Here is a 16,714-nt window from a genome sequence, read left to right as displayed (position 1 = left end):
AATACACACAAACCAGCTTTGCTGGTCTACGAAGAATGATAAAGGAAAACAGGGGCAACCAACAGTTTTACTGTATCACTCACTCACATTTAAAACCCTGATATATAAGAAACCTATATCTAGACTACGGTATGTACTTTAAATAATCCAAGAGGGGCCCTACATTGATGGCCACAGATACTGCTATTTATGACACTGAACATCAGTTGGATTGCTGTAAAGTACCTTGTAAGTTTGTGAGATGGCTGTTTCCTACCCTATTTGCACAATTAGTATGTTCTACTTGAGTGAATCATAAATAGTCCAGGAAAGCACAATTCAATATGATTTTTCACTGAAACATTATCTGAATATCCAGAGTTGGTGATAAGCATGCTTTAATACTTTATGTTTGATCATATCCAGTAAATGTGAGGCTATTATTTTAATTGTCAAATATATTACCTGTGCTCGAGTTGTTTAACACCGAGACACAGCTGCCAGATGGTATGTCTCCGAAAAAAGTAAAGCAGACGTAGTACAATTTTAAGTGGGTGTGTGTTTGTACAGTATTATTTTCTTTAGATTGCCAGTCTATTGACAAATTCAGCATTTTATTCCTTAACCAGAAAATAAAAAATTTTAAAGTTAAGGTATACATGCTTCCTCACCTATCCATATTCTAGCTGAAAAACATCATTTTTAATGTTTACCTATATTTAATATTTCAATTTTGTGTTTCAATTAGTTAAAATAGTAACTCTCCCTCCCCCAAATCAACCTACTTGTTTTATTTTAAAAAGGTAATGATGCAGGGGTGCGGCGGGTGGCGAGAATCTTCTGGTGTTAGAAGTAGTATAAAGTGGTAGTGTTATAAATGAATAAAGTTAGTTTGTGTATGAAGGAATTACACCTGAGCTAGTAACCTGAGGATCTCTGTACACGGTTGTCAGGTATGCTACCTTTCATCTGAAACAATAACGCACAACAAAGAGTAGAAATGTAAAATATGTGCTAATAATGCCTTCAATGTGAAAGTGCCTCTTGCTTTAATTTGGGATCACACAAAATAGTGATGATACATCTTTTATTATTTAAACATCTTAGAAGAGGCAAGAGGAGTCTGTAAATTAAAGGTGAGATTTATCATGTGCTGAGAAAACAAGGTTCCACAGCACAATCTCATCTTCTCTAGCTATGGAACCAAATGTTTCCACTTCCTTAAGCAAAGCAAAAGAAAACTCTTACCTATTAAATATGAAAAACAACAGGTATATGTCAGAATCATCTGTGGTGCTTTACACAAGTACAGATATCCAGGACCACACTCCAGAATCGGGGAATCTCAACTTCCAGTCCACTTGCACAACCCGAGAAGAAGTGCCTCCTCAAATTTTGTACCTCGAGCACCTTATTTGGCTCACCCTACTCCTGGTCCCATATTGTTAACACTTGTGGTACCATAAGAGGCAGGGAACTGTGCTGAGAACTAAACGAACAGACACAAATACAAGAAGATGGTCTGTTTAAAGGACTTCAGGGGTAAAGGGAAATCCCAAACTTGTTTCGCATCCCTTGGGACATTGCAAGAGAAGTAAGCAGTTTCCTGAGGAGGGCCTCATGAGCTTTTCCAAGATTTGAAAGCAGAGCTTCTCAGAGGGAGCTGAGTCCAAGCCAACTGTTGAAGCAAGATCCTACTACACACTCCTGAGCCTGAAAATGATGGAGAGGGGAAAAGGAAGCCAGGGACGGCAGGGTCTGGGTACCTAAATGGCTATCCATTTTCATTTTAAATGGATGCAGGGAAAAGATACAAATGATTAATATGACTAATCAATTCCCTTAGTAATTCCCTTCCTCCCCACTGCCACCACTCACTAATTTTTCAATATGCATTTAGGAAAGTAGAGAGATTGCCTACAACTGGCCGTAACTGCAGTCACACTTTTCTATAACCAGGAGTCTGGTAGTATCTCTAAAATTTAAAAGATAATGTTCTGGAAAGTACCCAGCACAACCTGTCCAATATAATAAGTGCTCAGTAATGTTTCTCTTCCCTGTCTTCTACATAATCGTCAAAGTATGGAGCCATATACAGCAATCAAGCTTTGACATAGTTGAAAGTTGTTAAGAGGAGGGTACCATTCTGCTTTCGTATTTTTTGTCATTCCAACCCCCTTGCAGAACTAAATCCTTCACTCCTGACCCTTATGAATACAAAGCAGGTTCTTTGCCTAATTTATGGTAATTGTAACTGAACTGGGCCAAGTGGCTCCCAAACTGATTTTTGAAAGACTAATATGCCCTCTTCTGGCTTCTTATTTAAGGAAAAAGGAAAACAAAATGTTAGTTTATTAGATGTGTAAAAATGTGAGGTAAAAATGTCTACTTATTTATTGTATTTACTACTAATCATCTTAATTACTTCATAGAGATTTTCATAGGTAACTTAGTATTTGGAAGTCCCAACATTAGGTAAGGTGACAATACTTTCTAATGACATGGTGTTCACCAATGGGGCTTTGGACAAATTTTCCCCAAGCCAGATGACAGCGTAAAAATGATATAAACTGCATGAACAGGGGTCAGAAAAGAAAAATCTAAATGTGGTATGCTAGGAAAATCTACAATGTCTTTTCAGTGGTGCCACATGCCCCCTCAGTGCTCCCCATTCTATGCCCACTCAGGCCTGCTTTCACAGCCCGGGGCCGAGAGCAATGCCAATTAGTGTCAGTTGTGATGGGGTTTTAGAGACACGGACCTTTGTCTTAGAGGAAGTGGGCTGCAACCACCAACTTACTGTACAGAAGCAACCTAACAACCCATTAGGTGGAAATGACTTTTCAGCCACTTCCTCCAGGGACTGTATCAGAAACTGATGGCTTAGACAGATGGGAACATTTTTACATTTGTTTTAACTGCATCCAGGAAGATGAATTTTTATCATTTGATGCTGCCAAACCCTCATTTCATCTGCTGCTCTTTTCTATAGTATTCTTTGACTAATAAAATGATAAACTAAATACTTTAGAAATAGAAGATGCCATCTTACTGTATATATTAAAAGCATTCTATAAGTTATCCACTGAATTTTTGGGAATTTCTGAAAACAACAAATTTCCTTACTGGAATATTGTTCTCCAAGTAGCATTACATGCTTCGAAAAGATGCTGATGGTTACCCTTTATGCCTCCAATTGTCAAATCAGTAATAGATTAGGTTAAATCTATCAAGAAGCAAAAGTAATCCTTCCTTGGTCCGGGAAGCAATGAAGTCAGGCACTGCAAACAGAAGTGTTCACACCCTTGTAGATAAGTCAGGGCCAAAGGCTTTAATCCAGCATATTTATGTGGTTACAGGGCTAAAATCAAAATTTACTTCTACTCAGTGTCAGGTAGAATACTAATGTTATACAAGAAAACTTGTAACCAGTTAAAATTACATTTTTCATATTATTTAAAACATATCATTTTAAAAATAAACATTTAATACACATTAACTGCTACCAATGCAAATATTTGTTAAACTTTTAACAATCAGGTTCACCCTAACATCACACACCAAAAGTCACAATTTTTTTGTCTGTGTGCAAAATTGCTCCATTGAAGAAAATAATTTCGAGATGCTAAACATATAGGTACATTAACATTATTTATCAGCAATAAGCAGCTCTCAAATGCTATAATAAAGACTCAACAATTAGAGCATCCTTTCTGGTCTAAGACGCTTCACTTTAGGCAAAACTAAAAAGGAGGTTGCAAGTGCCATGAAATCTGGCAATAACTTAAGATTTTTAGGTAAGCTTCACTATCAACATCCCAAACCTGCTGTTAGTATTTCTGCTCATAACACTGGCTGATTTTATTAATGCCCAGAAAAATATATACTTTAATTTTTTTTCTGTTTAGGTATATCTTCAAACCTCTCTCAAATATTCTCTTAAAAATTAGGTATTTTATAAAAAAACATTCTGTCACAGTACTGCTTAAAATGCTAGAAATTTCATATAAATTGTCCATTTTTTTCTTTCCTCGAATCAAAAAGATACAGAAGAACATAAACTCTAGTAAATAAAGCTTTATATGAGTTTGTATACTAAATAACACCCTAGATAAATAATAATAAAAGTCTAAATTTTATTTGATCTGGATGTTGGCAAGGTAGATGTTCAATTCTCTTCATATTGTTTAATTAGTTCACAATTTTAAAACCACTAACAACTACCTGCTTAGTCAACAGAAGTACAATACAAACCAATACAAAGCAAACATCTGGGCCCTATCTTAATTAGAACCTCTTTTTCTCTCTCTCTGTAAGAGATATTTTTTAAAAAACACTTTATAAAAGAGAAGCAATGCCCCATTCATAATAATTAAATGCCAACTTTTGTTTAATTTTGTGAAACACAGAACTGCTATGTTTATTTTAGAAAAGGTGTATGACATAATTTAAATGCAAAGCAAAATTTCTAAAACTTTAAATATAAATCCTTTTCACTTAAGAAGATCTTGAGAGATAGATGGCTACAAAACTATGCTAAACCTACACTAAAAGCCACTGGATTATATACTTTAAAATGGTTAAAAATGGGCTGGGCATGGTGGCTCATGCCTGTAAACCCAGCAGTTAGGGGCGCTGAGCTGGGTGGATTACCTTAGGTCAGGAGTTTGAGACCAGCCTGGCCAACACAGCAAAACCGCAGCTCTACTAAAAATACAAAAAAAAACCACAAAAAACAATTAGCTGGGCATGGTGGTGGGTGCCTGTAATCCCAGCTACTCGGACGCTGAGGCAGGAGAATCACTTGAACCTAGGAGATGAGGTTGCAGTGAGCCGAAATCGTGCCACTACACTCCAGCCTGGGCAACAGAGTGAGATTCCATCTCAAGAAAAAAAAGGAAACGTTAAAATGATGAATTTTTATGCTATGTGAATTTTACCTCAATAAAGAAACCAGACCTTGTAAAACAAGACAAAAATACTTGTGGGTGTCAGTCTGTTTTTGTGTGTTTGTTTTAGTAAAGCTAATAAGGCTACTGTACCAAACAAATCCCTCCACTCTCGGGAATTACACAAATAGAGCACCAACTTTCTTAATGGACACATCTTTTTCAACAATGACTTCATGTGATGTCCCCTCATACATGCCAAAGAATAAGTCAGTATTTCAAAAGGAACACAACATTGTAACTACTTTCTGTAAAACACATGACTAGATTGTGACCTCTATCTAATTCACCAACAATAAATTAGTAGAGAATGAAAAGAGGAAATTATCCTAAAGATTTCATGTTTTCAAGTATATATTTTTACTTATTTGCATATTTCATATATTATCTGCAAAGTTAAGTTTAAAAATACTGGCAACACTTCTTACGCACTTACTATCAAGCAGTGTTCTAAACACTGAATGGACAAACTCAGCTTATCCTGACTTTTCCCTCTTAGGAGGGTATCACGCTATCATCATCTCAATTTTACAGGTAAAAACAACAACAAAGCACAGACATTAACTACCTTTGCCAAGGCAGAGCCAGGACTTCCCGTCAACTTCACTACCTACTCTCTAAACCACTGTGCTTTACCACCTCTAAGCTTCAACATTTTTCTTTAAGTCCCATGACTACTGTTAAGTAACAAGTGCTACATAAAACTGTTTCCCACATTTAAGATGGACTGAATGGAAGCTTTTCTTATTGCCAAAGAAAGAACTCAAAGTGAGAGCTTCAGAAAATATGAAATGGAAGTTTATGACAGCACAACAGAGACCAGAGCCATGAAAACGAGCATTTTTAGAGTTCAGAGTCTGTGATATAATTAGTGATAACTAATAAAGAGCCTAACCTTTCAAGAATTCTTTTTTTTTTTTTTTTTGAGACACGGTCTCGTTCTGTCACCCAGGCTGGAGCATAGTGGCACAACCACGGCTCACTGTAACCTCAACCTTCCCAGGTTCAGGTGATCTTCCCACCTCAGCCTCCCAAGTAGCTGGGACTACAGGTGCACACCACCATGCCTGGCTAACCTTTTCAAACCCCTGGCCTCAAGTGACCCACTCACCTTGGCCTCCCAAAGTACTGGGATTACAGGTGTGACCCACCGCGCCCAGTCAAGAACTTTTTTTAAACAAGCCATTTAGAGTACCTGCTGCTAGAACAGAAAACAAGGGCTTACAATTTCAATTATAAGCAACATTTGAGTCCTAAGTAAGAGAACTAATTACAGTATTTATAAACCAGCTTACATGTATATTTAGAACAACGACTTAATTCAAACATGTATAAAAGACAAAAACTTGAGAGAATAGAAAAAATATTTTTTAAAAGATTAGCTTTAAAAGTTAATAATAAAGAAAAAAAGAGAGTTCACTCCATCAGAGACTCTGAGGAATGGATTAGAGGGGAGAAATATATAGGTATTCGATTTTATTTATTAATTTACTTATATGGTTTGGCCCCAACCAAATCTGTGTCCCCAACCAAATCTCATCTTGTAGCTCCCATAATTCCCACATGTTGTGGGACAGACCCAGCGGGAGATGGCTGAATCATCAGGGCGGGTCTTTCCCATGCTATTCTCTTGATAGTGAATGGGTCTCACAAGATCTGATGGCTTTTTTTTTTCTTTTTTGGGGGACAGAGTTTCACTGTTTCGCCCAGGCTGGAGTGAAATGGCGCAATCTCAGTCAGCTCACTGCAACCCCCACCCCCTAGGTTCAAGCAATTCTCCAGCCTCAGCCTCCCGAGTAGTGGGATTATAGGCACCTGCCACCATGCCCAGCTAATTTTTGTATTTTTAGTAGAGACGAGGTTTCGCCACGTTGGCCGCTGGTCTCAAACTTCTGACTTCAGGTGATCCACCCGCCTCGGCCTCCCAAAGTGCTGGGATTACAGGCGTGAGCCACCAGGCCTGGCCGGTGATCTGATGGTTTTTAAAAACAGGAATTTCTCTGCACAAGCTCTTTTGGCCTGCAGCCATCCACATAAGGTGTGACTTGCTTCTAAACAGACTAACACATTTATTGAGGCAGGGTCTCTCTCTGTCACCCAGGCTGGAGTGCAGTGGTGTGACCACAGCTCACTGCAGCCTCAACCTCCTGGGCTCGGGCGATCTTCCTGTCTCAGCCTCCCAAGTAGCTGGAACCACAGGAGTGTGCCACCACACTTGGCTGACTTTAAAAAAAAAAAAAATTATAGAAACAGAGTCTCGCCATGTTGCCCAGGCTGATCTCAAACTCCTGTGCTCAGGCAATCATTTTGTCTCAGCCTCCCAAAGTGCTGAGATTACACGCGTGAGCCACAGTGCGCTGCGGTGTTCAGTTTTAAAAAGGGGATTCGTTTTGATAAAAGTAATGCAAAACCTCAGAGAAAGAAAAAAACAGAAAACAAGGAGAGATGGAGAAAATAATTAGGGAATGTAGAGAAAAGGGGTGGTCCTATGAGGTGGCATTTAAAAGAAACAAAGGACCAAGTCCACACTTGTAAACTTGGTTGTAACCATTTAAACTCAGTGGTCCTTTTGGCAGGTGGTTAAACTAAACACGTCTAAACAAAAGAGTTTTGATAACGGCTACACATTAGGGTAAGTAAACAATTTTATTATATTCCTACAGAATAAATTTTCAAAGCAAAAAAAATGTTTTGGTTTTCCTACTTTACCAATCTTGTTTAAAATAATACACAGAGAAATTAACAACTCTACTTGAACATAGCATAGTGTGCTAACGTATTTGTATATGCTATACAGATGCTTTCATTTTCAGACGAGGTTCATTTTAAGTCTTTTTGAAATCTAAGGTGATGTTTTCCTACCCTGTCTAGGCAGTTAAGACTTCCAGATGGAAGGCCCCTCAATACTGTAGTTCCAACTCTAGTGACCTAATTTATAGACTAACAAAATTGATCTCCTTTTTAAAAACACAAAACAGGCAAAATAAATTTGACTCTCCTGAAACATTAATGTGTGAACACAGCTTTTAATGAGTAAGACAGGGTTCCCAGGATCCCCAACTTACTCTTATGACCAATATCGAGTTCCAGGTATCCAAAAACCCCCATGGTACAAGCACCAGTCACACTGCCAGAAGGGACCACAAAGCACTGTTTAAATAAAGCCTTCAAGAAATTTGAGACATCAAATTTACATCAGGGGAGGGCAGGCTCAAAAAGAGTAGAAAACTTGTGATTAACTAAATCTACCCTTATTCTCTACTTTCTATGAGCAGAAAAAGATTCCTTAGGGGTACTTCCTACTTCCTATTTTTAAGTTATTTATTTTCTCTGAGACCCCAATTCCTCACTTGTAACAATCGAATGGTACTACTTTTCACACAGCGATTTTGTACACATTAGAAATATTTTGCTTAAAAAGCTAAGCACAGTGACAGATACAGAGTAAATGGTAAATAAAAATGTTTATTCCCCCTCCCTCTGTCTCCGTACAGGGGAGCTTCTTTTTTCTTTCTTCCCCCTTCTTTCTTGTCTATTAAACTCCCTCCTCCTTAAAACTAAAAGAAAAAAAAGTTTATTATGATTATTAATTCTTAGACAAAATAAGCATTTAAAAATAATCAATTTTTTAAATTTTTTTTAAAGAGACAGGCTCTTTTTCTGTCATTCAGGCTGGACTCAGTGGCAAGATCATAGCTGACTGCAGCCTTGAACTCCTGGGCTCAAGGGATCTTCCTGCCTCAGCCTCCCAAGTACCTGGGACCACAGGTGCACACTGTACATTTCCAAAATATATGGCTCCCAGACATACACTTTACATGTTAAAATATGCCCTAATTACTTAATAGATAAGTTGATGTCATGAAAAGATAACCTGACAGGGAGTCAGTGAGATCTGAAAAACAGAGGTACTGTTTCCAAGCCTGGCAGAAGCATGCTAACTTGAAAGAGGCAAAAGTCAAACTCCACTTCCTCTTCCATTACATGCATAAGTTTCAATATGCTCAACATTTCTTCAAAGCTCTATGTTTCCATATTTTATAATGTTTTAATTATGTACTTAAGGTTCCTAAACATCATACCTTGCCAACCTAAGTTCAGTCTCCTGTACAGGAAAGGATCTTGGGATTTTTCTGTGTTTCTTTAGTGCCTAGAACACAGTCTTGTGAAAGATGCACAACGTGGGCTGTTTGAATGAAAGGGGATAGAGCAGGCTTGGCTCTGATCACTGATTGCCTAGAGAAAAGTGCACCCCAGGGGACCTTTCGGAGCCACTATTCAAAGGCTCAGAGAGCTTTTATAACAAAAGTCTCAGACATGAAATCATTACTTCAACAAGTATTTTGTGAATGCCTATTCTGTGCTGGGGATTGTATACATAGTATAAAACCCACAGTATCCTCAAGAAGCTTGAGTTGCAAGGAAAGTAAATAAGCAATTTCCAACAGAGTGGGGGCAAACTATAGGGTGTTATGATATAAAGAGAAGGCACACCAACCTAGTCTTGCTTCATGGAGGTGAACTGAGACAGGAATCCAAAGGCCCAAAGGTGAAAGCTTGAGCTGCTCCAGGACAACAAAAATTGGAGCTCAGCTGGAAAACAAGCTAAATATGTGCATATAGAAATAACTGCTAAAACTGTGTCCAGCCTGCTAAGGAGAAGACTGACCTTCATCCTTGTATCTCCTATGCTTCCTTATGTTACAGGTAATAAAGGTATGTAGAAGATGGCTACAAACTATTCAGGCACCTGGACAGCAGAATCCTAGAAGTTGCTTTATGGAATTTACCTATGGGACATATTTCTATTCTAGTTCTTAATTTAAACTAATCTCAAGAAAGGTCTTCTCTGCTGGACTTCCAGAAAGATCACGGTTCTTTTTCTTTTTGACAAAACTGTTGCTCTTCCCCCTTGTCTCCAGTATGTCTTGAATCCCTTACCTGCCCTTCATACCTTTCCCTTGGTACCCCCTCCTCTCAGGACTCCTGTCTCTTAGTATCCTCCATTTTGACTGAATTGAGAATAGAAGAAACAGGTTTGGCTTTGGTTTGCTCTTATTCTTCTCTGCCATCTTCTGTCTGATCATCACAAGCTCTTAAGGAGGCAAATCACTTCTGTCCCTTAATACCAAATCATTTGTATCTCATCCATATTATGGATAAATATACCATTATTTCCACAAATTCTAAAGGAAAGGCCCAGCAACATAATATAGATATCACACAATGCAGTGATGAGGGAAAGGAAAAAGGGTGGCAAAAAATTGGGCGCACCATGTAACCACAACCAGAAGGATAACAGTACAAGGCAATGTACCTAATAACGCAACTGAAGGAGGATTGCTGAATCCAAACCGTTTTAAATTATGCTCACAGAGTGGCATTTGGGAGCCCCCTTTGCTCATCTAATGGTTTTCATGCCTGCCAGATGCACCACTATAATTAAATTCAGTAAAACTTGAAAAGAACGGCCAGCGAGTAACATCTTTCCTTAAATACCCCCAGAAGGAATCTGAGGTTCCCAACAATGTGTGTACGACAAGAAAGCAGACTACAGATACAAGTTTGAAGGAGTGATAAACTGACAAAATATTTAAATTACTATAATTTATCAGGGTTATAAGGGTCTATGAATTGAAACAGAGATAGGTAGTCTCTGATCAGTTAGCCCAACAGAATTTAAACGCAATCAATGAAGAAAATACAAAGTAGGTCTGAAAAAACTCCTATCTGCTTTTAAAATGTCATCTACCCTGTGGTAACTTAACTCTCATTCTCATACATGGTATTTCACCTTTCCCTGCTTCACAGTTGAAGAAAGGCAACACTCACAAGATCATTAGGTACATGGAATCTTTCCAGGGGTAAAACATCATACACACACTTAAAGTAATTAGTCATGAATGCATACCCATTTTCAAGATGATGTGTATATAGCAAATTCTGTTGCTCCCTGGCACTTAAAAGAGTTTTTTAATTTGTCATGATAAAGCAAGGAGAAAGTAGCTGTCAGTTAGGCTGCCACTGCTGTCATACTTTTTAATAATACAGCTCCTGTAATTACACTGTGGTTCCTTATATTAACTCAGTGAAAGCTTGCTTGGTTTTAGCATGAAAACAATTTATGAAATTACAGAAACAGACTGAACACAGCAGTTCATTTGTTGAAGCAATTATCCAGATCCTTGTCAAAAAAAAAGTACAAGCAAGAGAAGACTGCGATGTGCAAAAAATGGTTCTAATTCTATGCTTTAATATGTACAATATGTTTGTGGTTGTGCTGAATTATGTTAATAAACTGCAGCCGAAATATATTTGTTACAACACAAAGGAAAGGCGCTATCAATTGTCCTGCCAGATACTTTAAATTAGCCACCAAAGCATCCAGCCAGAGTTGTTTCTATAACCTGCATATGAAGGGAAAGGCTCACAGGATAGTTTTCTAAAGGACCAGATGGATTTTTCTAGTATTTTGAATTATCTGGAAAACAGCTGTAAAGTGAACTGTGGCACAAATGCCATTTTTAAATGACACATAAAAATCCAACCCTGGACATCAATCTTATGTTATTTTTTGACTGGTTATCATAAAAAAATCCAGGTTCCCATACAAAAATCCAGGTTCCCAAGCAGCTCCGAAGATAGAATTTAGAATACTTGTTGCTGAAAAGGTGAGGCTAATAACACAATGAGGTGATGCCAGAGTAATTGTTTAAATGATTGCATAAAGAACAACAAAAAAAAATTCAGGGGAAAAAAAAGGTCTCACTTTACACTCTGATAAAGCAAGACATGCAGTCTGTTAGCATTCAGCCTTTAAATAATAACTTGTAAGACCAGCTTGTAAGGCTATGCCATCCAAGTTTCACTAAATGTGTTTATCAAATTCTCTGGAATAATGATTAAGTTCAATTTTAAAATATTCTACCTGCAGAATAAAGGAACAATTCTTGATTTAACAAAATTTTCAAAATTCATATACAAGTAAATTTATCATATAAATGTCTCCAAACGAAATAAATAACTCGAGGAAGAAAAAATATTCCTCCATAAAAAAATAATCTAGTCTCTTTCTTCTAACTAGACCACCTAACTTCAATAAAAGCACATTACTAAATGTTTCCTTTAAATTATTCTATTAATTTGTAAGAGGTAGAAGAGACAACAGAGATCTAACACTAAAATAACTAGAAAACAGAAGCAAAAAAAAAAAACCTCTAAGCTCAAATTGTGAATTGTGCAACAAAGTGTTATACGCAATAAAATGTGGACGTCTTTCTTTCTCCCCACATCTGGAGATAGTTTAGTATACTGATTTCCAGAAACCATGCAATCCTCCAGCCTGACTAGCCCCTTTCATTCACAAATAAACAATTAATAGAATGGGCAACTAATTTTCCAAGTGTTCATATTCATTAGGCTGTTTCCTGAAATTAAGTATCTGCCTCATGATATAATACTGTACACATGAAACAGTCTCACACACCCACCCCTTCCCCAGCCACTTTCTCATACCAAACTTAGAGAACTAGGCATTCATATTTCTACTTTCCATCCTTATATTAGAGTAGAATTTGAAAATTAAATTACCTTAACTGTACTGAATAGGAAATACAAAATATTATATGACAAGATCCCCTCACCGATTCTTAGCACGGATTTTTATTCTTGTGGCCCCATCAATTCAAACACTTACTATGTGGAAAACAGAATTCTAAACCCTGACATGTAAACATAAATATGTCCTTGAGGAATTTACAACTGAGTAGGGAGATAAACCTGACCACAAATAACTATACTATAAAGTGGAATGTGATCAATGTGACGAGAGGCATAAACAAAACGCTTTGGGGTTCAGGGGAGAGAGACTACTTCTATTGAGGTAATGAGAAAAAGCTTAGTGAAGGAAGTGGTTTGGAAGATGGATAGGCTTTCAAGAGGCACTGGACTCAAAGGTCCTCAAGGTCAGAGACCATGTCTTGTTTTACTTGGCACCCACACAAATCTCCTAGCTCAGTGCTGGACCATCATCACTTATGACAAACTTATTTAAGTGATTTCAACAAGCCAAGATGGGGAAAGAAGATCATCCAAGAAGATGGACAAGTACTGCCAAAGGTATGGTGGTAAAGCAGCATGGGGCTTGTTCAAAGAACATATGCGTTATAGCAAAGAGAATACCTAGGACTATAAGGTTAGAAAGGCAGTCTGAAAAATAAATTGGATCAAAATAAAAGATAGCAGCGAGTTTTATTTTAAATTTGTGAACCATGGGGAATACTGACAATTTCCAAGCATATGACTAATTATTAGAGCCTGTATGCCTATTGTGCCAGTTTGAATATGAAAATACCCAGTGTACTTTTTCAATTTTAAAATGCAGATCACACAAGGGAAGGAAAATGTACTGTGTTAAAGATATAACAAGAAATATGCAAAAGTTCTAGGAAAAAAATCCATTATATGCTTGCAACCCAGAAAAATGTTGCTTTAATAAATTTTAAATGTAAAAGACAAAGTCAAAAGGAAAGGTGGCCCCAAATGCCACATGTTATTGAAAATCACTGGTGACAGCAGGTTATGGAGTATTCCCCACTACTACTGTGCAGGCTTCTCAGAATAGGTATTTATAACAAATGCCAACACCTGTACCTCTTCTGAAAAGGAGATCAGCTATTACCTTCATTTTTCAGTTACTGAGATTGTGTGCAAGAAGATCCCCCTGCTACTTTTCCTATGAGTGACAAGAGGTAAATGTAAGGAGGAGCCTGTTAGACCTCTTACCATAATTAGGGCTCCCCTGCATCCTGGAATCCAACCACCAATTCAGCTTTCAGTGAGAAATCCTCGGTAACCAGGACAGCAGACTATGACAATTCCCTGGGATTTCCCAGAAGAAATAGTGACAAGCACAGTTGTCACTGGGCATGTCATGGAAGATCGCAAAATCTTCTGAGTTGTCTCTGATTCCAGACAGGCAGTGTATTTTCAACTAATTGTCTGGATAACATCATGTGACAACGCGATTACAAAAGAAAGGTAACAGTCACAAGAGGGAGATGACCAGTACCATATGGAAAACAGCCTCAAAAGAAAGGAATGAAAATAAGTTCAGTTTTCTGGTTTGTGTGCCCTTGAAGCCAAACCTAATGAAACAAGGCTCAAAACCAAATTACAGCATGTCCTATATATTAACGCTTAGGATTGAAATTAACCAGAAATTAACACTTGGGATTGAAACCCAAAAATGTTAAATTTCACTGTCACAAGCCTCAAGAAAAAATACAAAAGCAACAGAGGTAGGGGTACACCCTGAGATCAATGGATGAACTTCTAGTAGAAATAGTTGGCCATTGGCCAAAACTTAGAAATCTTTCTATAATATTAATGTCATAAAGACCTTATTAGCAAGGATGGGGTCTTACTCATCACAGCCCCTGAAATCCAAGAGAGTACCTAGCACAGAGTTAGCAATCAATACATGTATGCTTCGAAAGAGAAACAGATTCAGTTCACTATGATTGCTTTTGTTTTAAAAGCCAACAAAACCACTTGGAAAAACTTTATTCTTTCTTGAAAAAAAAATCCAAAAAACTCCATCTAATCCATGTAAATGGCTTCACTATCATGGTAAAATGCACCTTTTCTCTAAATAAAAAGAAAGCAAGGTTAGAGTTTCCAGGTACTATTTAAAAGAAAGGTTTCTGGGGTATTGTTCCTCTTTTATTATAGTAAGGTGATATGGAAGAGCTACATTCATGAAGTTAAAAAAAATGGCCAAGAGTGGTAGCTCATGCCTGTAATTCCAGCACTTTGAGAGGCTGAGGCAGGAGGATCCCTTGAGCTCAGGAATTCAAGACCAGCTTCGGCAACACAGAGAAGCCCCGTCTCTACAAAAAATAAAAATAAAAATAAAATAGCTGGGTGTGGTGGCACATGCCTGTGGCCCCAATTACTTGGGAAGTCGAGGTGGAAAGATTACTTGATCTCTGGAGGTCAAGGCTGCAGTAAGCTGTCATCGGGCCACTGTACTCCAGCATGGATGACAGAGTGAGACACACCAGCATGCCCCAAATTAGGCAACATTTACTGCTAAGCACAAGGAACACTGCTTGCAAGAGTGAGGATACAGCATGATAAACCCATTATTATTGCCATAATTAACGAACGGTGGGGCAGCTCACAGGTAATTTAGCAGGTAAGTTTACAATTCTGCCCCACATCTTCCTAGACGTCATAATTTTAGAGTCGGCATTTCTCAAGCTCTTGATATGTGCCAGGCATTAGGCTAAATATTTTTACATTAATGTTGATGGAGCTCAGGACATGCTACCCCAATATATGGCACCTTGACATACTGAATATTTAATTAAGATTAAGAGTTTTGAGAGATGATATACACAAGGACTCTCTGACATTTCCCCATCCTTTTCCCCAGAAGCAGGGCCATAAGATCGTCATGTGAGAGGTGCCCTCCCCAAAACCCAGAGGAAAAAAGCATCTGTATATCTGAAAATGGAAGGACATCAAGAAGAATCTAAATAAGCAGGCCTTGCTGAGTTTCCTTCGGTATACTACTCTTAGCACATACTCTTTTTTGTCTTATCACATTTTTCCAGGACTGTCCATTCTTCATCGAACCCATAAAAACATTCAGCTTTAATTGTTTCTTCAAGTCTTCATTTCCTTATGAAGGAAATGTGTCACATAAAATTTATATTAAATAAATTTGTATGCTTTTCTTTGTTAATTTGTCTTTTGTTACAGAGGTAGCAGCCAAGAACTTAGACAAGTAAAAGGAAAATAAATTTTTCTTCCTCTATAATGTAAATACTTCACATGCATGAATTAATTTAATTTTCATGACAATTGAGCATGATCAGTATTATTATATCTCCATTTTACAGAGAAGGAGACTGACAGTCAAGGAGATTAAAGAACTTGACTAAGTCCTCATAGCTGGTCACTGGAAAAAGTGGACTTCAAAACCAAGTCTGAGAGCTCAATGGTCAAATTTATTCAATTCCATTACATCAAGATAACTCCAATTAAGCTGCAAAATCAAGCAACCGTGTCCAGTTAATAATGTTTCCATAACCATATTGAAAATGTTCTGGGCCAGGCATGGTAGCTCACACCTATAATCCCAGCACTTTGGGAGGCTGGGGTGGGAGGATCATTTGAGTCCAGGAGTTCGAGATTAGCCTGGGCAACAGAGTAAGACCTTGTCTCTACGAAATAAAAAATAAATAAATTAGGTGGGCCTGGTAGTGCGTACCTATAGTCCCAGCTCCTTGGGAGGCTGAGGCAGCAGGATTGCTTGAGCCTCAGATGTTGAGACTGCAGTGAGCCATGATCGCACCACGGCACCTGAACCTGGGTGACGGAGAGAGACCCTGTCTCACAAAATAAAATAAGATAAAATAAAAGAGGCCAGACATGGTAGCTCACACCTGTAATCCCAGCACTTTGGGAAGCCCAGGCAGGTGGATCGCTTGAGCCCAGGAGTTCAAGACCAGTGTGGGCAATATTGCAAGACCCTGTCTCTACAAAAAAAATTTTAAAAATTAGCCGGCCCCACGGTCTCAGATACTTGGGAGGCTGACGCGGGAGAATCCCTACTTGAGCCCAGGACATCAAGGCTGCAGGGAGCTGAGATTGTGGCACTTCACTCCAGCCTAGGCAACAGAGTGAGATCCTCTCTCAAAAAAATAAATAAAAATAAAAATTAATGAATGAAAGAAAGAAAAGAAGGGGGAAGGGAAGGAGGGCAGGAAGACAGGGAG

The 16,714-nt window shown here is 38.1% G+C and overlaps 1 protein-coding gene across 5 annotated transcripts in view; it reads right to left on the bottom strand.

Moving 5' to 3' along the window:
* Positions 1-16,714, bottom strand: part of BNC2 (basonuclin zinc finger protein 2) — a 456,779-nt gene that overhangs the window by 182,164 nt on the left and 257,901 nt on the right. Inside the window, exon 1 of one of the 5 annotated variants that reach the window (XM_063609163.1) lies at positions 445-476. The exons of the other annotated variants lie outside the window; for them this stretch is intronic. The gene's annotated coding sequence lies outside the window, so the exon portion shown is untranslated. Of the gene's footprint in view, positions 1-444; positions 477-16,714 lie in introns of those variants that run through there. 5 annotated transcript variants of the gene reach the window in all.

The sequence above is a fragment of the Symphalangus syndactylus genome, chromosome 9, assembly GCF_028878055.3.
Source record: "Symphalangus syndactylus isolate Jambi chromosome 9, NHGRI_mSymSyn1-v2.1_pri, whole genome shotgun sequence".
NCBI classification, from domain to species: domain Eukaryota; kingdom Metazoa; phylum Chordata; class Mammalia; order Primates; family Hylobatidae; genus Symphalangus; species Symphalangus syndactylus.
This window is presented reverse-complemented; position numbering and strand designations above follow the sequence as displayed.